General features: G+C 36.3%; 1 pseudogene; it reads left to right on the top strand.

Annotated features, from left to right (window-relative positions):
* Positions 1-4,622: 4,622 nt before the first annotated feature.
* LOC131277131 (rRNA-processing protein FCF1 homolog pseudogene) lies at positions 4,623-5,294 on the top strand (annotated as a pseudogene).
* The last annotated feature ends 1,129 nt before the right edge of the window (positions 5,295-6,423 follow it).

Here is a 6,423-nt window from a genome sequence, read left to right as displayed (position 1 = left end):
GGCAGAGGAAGACTCGCCGTGCCGTCGAACCAAAGAAAATGGCTGAATGCCACACACTGTTGGCCCCTTTTATACCCTGTGTTCGCTGCGGGCAAGGGTAACCTCGGTATCTGATTGGATATGATGCAATGCCGCAACGCCTGTCAAAAGCCGCAGCGCGTGAAATGTGATTGGGTGGTCCCATCAACCAATCAGAAAGCAATTATTTCAAGTCCTGAAAGCCGCCTGTGGCCTCACTATTTCAGGGACAAAACGATTCAGAAACCTGATGACATATGAAGATACACACAGGTAGGACAGATAGGCTTACATATACACACACACACCCTCCGCGCGTGCACACACACGCGCACACACACACACAGCCTGCCCCAAATATACCAAGCATTTGGTAAGAATGTATACTGAGAAAACGAAGAATTTCAGTTAAAAACTTCAGTAAGTCCGGAGCAGGCCCCCTTCCTTTGTATTTTAGTAAAACTCCATAGGTAAGTCTGATGTGCATCTGCAATGGAACACCACTGGTCTAAACAATACTAAATTAAAGAAGTATGGTGGTAGCAAAGTTAACATTTAAAATAATGACTGCAACTATGATTCAGAACTGCATACTTCATGCTTAATAGTCTCATGTAAAACTCCACCAGATTTCTGATAAGTGGGAACATCATGGGAGGGAGAGAATGGAGAAATCTCTAAGCACTTCCCATATAGTGAGCAATTTCTGACATATTTATATGAATAACATTTTGCCCATGCTCATTTAATCTAGGGAAGGCTGGCCATTCCTTTGAATTAAGTCTTACCTTGCAACTCCTTGATAGGAACATATCAAGTAAACCTAAGTTTTCTAGCACCTCTCTTTTTATAAGGTGAAGACTAATCTTTGTGATTTTATAGGGGGCTGTGTGGGAAACCTCATAGAGAGTTTTAGGGTCAAAGGATGTCCCTGGGGGAAGGAAAATGGCCTAATCCAGGAAAAGCACAGGATCTGTGGGTAGAGTGGAAGATAGGACACTAGAAGGGAGACCTGCCTCCCCTTCATACCACTACCAGTTCCCCAGCTCACCTCAATTTCTGTGTTGGCTAATACACATAATGGCTTTACAGGCCACATGTAAGTCAATGTGGTGTCCTTTTCCTGAGACCCACAATCACTAGCCTCCTCCTTTTGGATGTGTTTTCAGAATGAGTAGGAGCTGAGAAAATCAGATTAGCTGAAACACAACTATTATAATGTTCCAAAATAAGTTGAACCAAATATCAAAGAAAGGCTTTAGCACCAACCCAAACAACAAGAAAGCCCTATAGTAAAGGAAGAAATTGAGCCCAGAATAAATACATAAAGAAAATCAGATGCCAAGACACTAACAAAAATTACAAGCCATACTAAGAAACAGAGAGATATAGCCCAAATGAACAAACTAAGCCTCCAGATGAAATAAAGGAGTTGAGACAACTAATCATAGATGTTCAGACAAATCTTAATAAATTCAATGAAATAGCTAAAGAGATTAAGGATATTAGGAAGACATTGGGTGAATACAAAAAATAATTTGAAACATACACAGAAAAGTAACAGATCTTATGGGAATGAAAGGGAAAATAAATGAAATTTTAAAAAATACACTGGAGACATATGACAGCAGATTTGAAGAGGCAAAAGAAAGGATCAGTGAGTAGGGCTTCTGAAAGCAAACACACAAAAGAACAGATTAATAAAGAACAAAAAAAATTAAGCAGGGTCTCAGGGAACTGAATGGTGACAACAGGCATGCAAACATATGTGTCATAGGTGTCCCAAAAGAAGAAGAGAAGGGAAAAGAGGCATAAGGGATATTTGAGGGAATAACAGAAAATTTCCCAGCTCTTCTAAAGGACATAGATATCCATGTCAAAAAGCACAGGATACTCTAATCAGAACAAATCTGAACAGACTTACTCCAAGACATATACTAATCAGAATGTCAAATGCCAAAGACAGAGAATCCTGAGAGCAGCAAAAGAAAAATGAATTATCACATACAAGGGATTCCCAAAAGATCAAATGTGGATTTGTTTTTAAAAATGAGGGAAGCAAGAAGGCAATGGTATGATATATTTAAGACACTGAAAGACAAAATCTGCTTGCCAAGAATCTTATATCCAGCAAGATTGTCTTTCAAAACAGAAGGTGAGTTAAGAGTATTCACAGAAACAGAAACTGAGCCAGTTGTCAGCAAGAAACCAGTCTTGGAGGAAATACTAAAAGGAACGCAGCAGACTGAAAAGTAATGACAGGAGGGAGAGTCTAGGAATGATGATTATAAATAAAAGTAACTAAAAGTGTAAGAAGTTTGGTGAAAAGAAGATATGACAGATAAAACCTAAAGGTCAAAATGGGTGAAGTCAGTATTGCCTTTACTGTAATAACATTGAATATTAATGGAATTAACCTTCCCAATCAAAAGACACAGACTGGCAAAATGGATTTTTAAGAAAGAGCCATCTATATGCTGTCTACAAGAGACTCACCTTAGACCCAAGGATACAAATAGGGTGAAAGTGAAAGACTGGAAAAAGATATTCCATGCATGCAGTAACCAAACCAAACCAAACCAAACCAAACAAAAAAAAAACCTCGAGTAGCTACACATATATCAGATGAAATAGACTTTAAATGCAAGTCTTTTATTACATACAAGAAAGGACATTATATATTAATAAAAGGAACAATCTAACAAGAAGAAATAACAATCATAAGTATCTATGCAGCTAACCAGGGTTCCCCAAAATGCATGAGGCAAGCACTGGTAAAAGTGAAGGGAGAAATAGATGTCTCTACAATAATAACTGAAGACTTCAATACATGTCACCATTAGATAGAACATCTGGACAGAGGATCAATAAGTAAACCGAGAGCTTGAATAATAAGATAAATGAACTAGACCTAACAGACATATGTAGAATATTGTACCCCCAAACAGCAAGTGCTCCTGGATCTTTTTCCAGGATAGACTATATTTTGGCTCACAAAACAGATCTCAACAAATTTCAAAATACTGGAATTATACGAAGCCCATTAAAAGAATTATACAGCACGATCAAGTGACTTTTATCCCAGGTATGCAAGGGTGGTTCAACACAAGAAAATCAATCAATGTAATACATCACGTTAATAAAACCAAAGAAGAAAAATCACATGATCATTTCAATAGAGGCAGAAAGAGGATTTAACAAAATAGAGTATCCTTTCTTGATAAAAAAATTCCAAAATATAGGAAAAGAAGGAACCTTTCTCAACATGATAAAGAACTTGTATGAAAAACCCACAGCTAATATTGTACTTACTGGTGAAACACTGAAAAGTTCCCATTGAGATCAGGAACAAGACAAGGATTTCCACTGCCACCACTGTTGTTGAGTATAGTGTTAAAGGTTCTAGCTAGAGCAATCAGGCAAGAAAAAGAAATAAAAAGCCATCCAAATTGGAAAGAAAGAAGTATAACTTTTGCTATTCACAGATGATATGGTCCTATACTTAGAAAGTCCCCAAAAATCTACAGCAAAACTAATATAGCTAATAAACGAGTTCAGCAGAGTGGCAGGACACAAGATTAATACACAAAAATCAGTAGTGTTTCTGTGCACTAGCAATGAGCAGTCTGACAAGGAACTCAGAAAAAATTCCATTTACAATAATGACTAAAGAAATAAAATATTTAGGAATAAATTTAACCAAGGATGTAAAGCACTTGTATTCAGAGAACTATAATGCTTTGCTAAAAAAAAATCAAAGAAGATGTAAATAAATGGGAGGACATTCCATGTTCATTGATTGGAAGAATAAATATGGTTAGTAAGTCAATTTTACTCAAATCGATTTACAGATTCAATCTAATCTCAAAAAATATTCCAATCACCTTTTTGGAGACATGGAAAAGCCAAGTATCAAATGTATTTGGAAAGTTAAATGGCCCTGAATAACCAGAAACATCTTTAAAAAGAAGATTGAACTTGGAGGACTCTCACATCCTGGCTTTAAATCATATTAACTAGCTACAGTGGTAAAAAAAAACAGTGTGGTGCTATCGTAAAGATAGATATATAGAACAATGGAAAAATTTTGAGTGCTCAGAAATAGACCCCTGCATCTATGGTCAAGTGATTTTTGACAAGGCCGTCAAGCCAAAGCAGATGAGTCCGAACAGTCTATTCAAGAGATGGTGCTGGGAGAATTGGATATCCATATCCAAAAGAAAGAAAGAGCACCTCTATATCACACCACATACAAAAATTAACTCAAAATGGATCAAAGACATAATATAAAAGCTAGACAAATAAAACTAAAAGAAAATGTAGGGAAACATCTCCAAGATCTGTTGGTATGTGATGGTTCCTTAAACCTTATACCTAAAGCACAAGAAATGAAATAAAACTGGATAAATGGGACTTCCTCAAAATTAACAACTTTTGTGCTTCAAAGGATTTTATCAAGAAGGTGAAAAGGCCGCCTCCTAAATGGGAGCAAATATTTGTGAACCACATATCAGATAAGGATTTCATTTTCATGCTATATAAAAAGACCATATCACTTAATTATAAAAAGGTAAACAGGCAGCATGAACATAGGTAAGCAAAAGAAAGCAAGGAAGTATGTGACCATGAAGCAAATGCTTAGTCTCAAAGATCAGAGGCTTAAAGAAAAGGGTAGATTAAAATCTAAAAAGAAAGAAAAGAAAGATCCCAGTGCACTCAAGGAAAGAGAAATGCCCCAACACCCTTCCTGCTTATTCTTCCAATATAATACACAGCTGGACCCACCTTACCACATGCAGGTTAATACCAACTTTATCAACTTTTCCATTAAAGCTAAACTGGATTTAGTGCAGTTGATGACGGACTGTTTGTATGCCAAGTATATCCCTTGTATAACTGACACTGTCATGGCTGAAATTGAAAAATCGTGATAGAAGTATCGAGTGACTCTAAGGATTGCCAAGAATCCAAGATCTGAATGATTACCATGCACGCACAAAGGAACCTATGCTGATGACTACTTAGTACAGAGAATAACTCAGCACAAGTGTTATATTGTGGCCACAGTTGATCAGGACCTTAAGTGAAGAATCTGAAAGATCCTTGGAGTTCCTATCATGTACATTTCTAACCATTTGTACATCGAATGGATGCCAGATGATATTTGGGGCCCCTTGGTTCTAGTCCTTGCAAGAAAAAGTTTCTCTACCTTCCTTCTACTGACTTTCTCTGTTACTCCTTCATTCAATATGCTCTGTTATGAGCTGATTGAGTGATATTAAGTGCGCTCACTTTTTGATAGTTTTGAAAGTGGTATTTTGTATCTTTTTTAAAAATGTTGCTTTTCTATAAACCAGAAGCTCATTTGATTGCTCAGATCATTAGATGGTCTTTGTTTTATATTTGTTTATTCAACAAATATTTATTAAGTCCATACAAGGAGCTTAATAAGATACGGTCCTGCCCTCAAGACTCAATATTATGTTGGGTAAGAGGAACATATAAATAAATAAATACAGAAAATAGTGTGCTCAGGTAAAAGTATGGAGGGGTATGATTCATGGATACGTAAACACGGAAAGCATGATTTCTTCCTGCTTCGTTGGAATAGGAGGGGAGAAAGACTAGAGGTGCTGGTGATTGACTTAATCTTTAAAATAATGAGTCAGTACTATGTTGGAATTTTCTGTGTGGGGCTGGTCCTATAAGTTAAAAAATTATTTCAAAATGAAAATGTAAAAAAAAAAAGGTAAGCAATCCAATTTGAAAATGAGCAAAAGACTTAAAAAGACATTTTGCCAAAGAGACAATACTAATGGCGACAAAACACATGAAAAAATGTTCAATATCACTAGCTATTAGGGAAATGCAAATCAGAACTATGATGAGATATCATTTCACACCTTATAGAATGGCCGTTATTTTGAAAGCAGAAAAATAGAAGTGCTGGAGAGGCTATGGAGAAATAGGAACACTCATTCACTGTTGGTAGGAATGCAGAATGGTGCAACCTCTGTGGAAGAAAGTTTGGCAGTTCCTCAGGAAGTAAAATCTAGAACTGCTGTATGATCAACAATCCTTCTATTAGGAATATATTCAAAAGAACAGAAAACAGGGCCATGAACTAACATTTGCACACTGATGTTCATAGTGGAATTATTTACATTTACCAAAAGATGGAAACAACCCAATTGTCCATCAACTGATGTATGAATAAATGAAATGTAGTATATATGTATGATGGAATACTGTACTGCTATAAGAAGTAATGAAATTGGGACACATATGACATGTATGGTCTCAATAATATGATCTAAATATGATGAGTAAACACATGGAGTTAAAATCTAGAGTATAGGTTTTTAAAAGATAAAATGAGGACTCGGGGGGCACTGATGCTTAATG

Source organism: Dasypus novemcinctus, chromosome X, assembly GCF_030445035.2.
Source record: "Dasypus novemcinctus isolate mDasNov1 chromosome X, mDasNov1.1.hap2, whole genome shotgun sequence".
Classification (NCBI taxonomy): Eukaryota; Metazoa; Chordata; class Mammalia; order Cingulata; family Dasypodidae; genus Dasypus; species Dasypus novemcinctus.
This window is presented reverse-complemented; position numbering and strand designations above follow the sequence as displayed.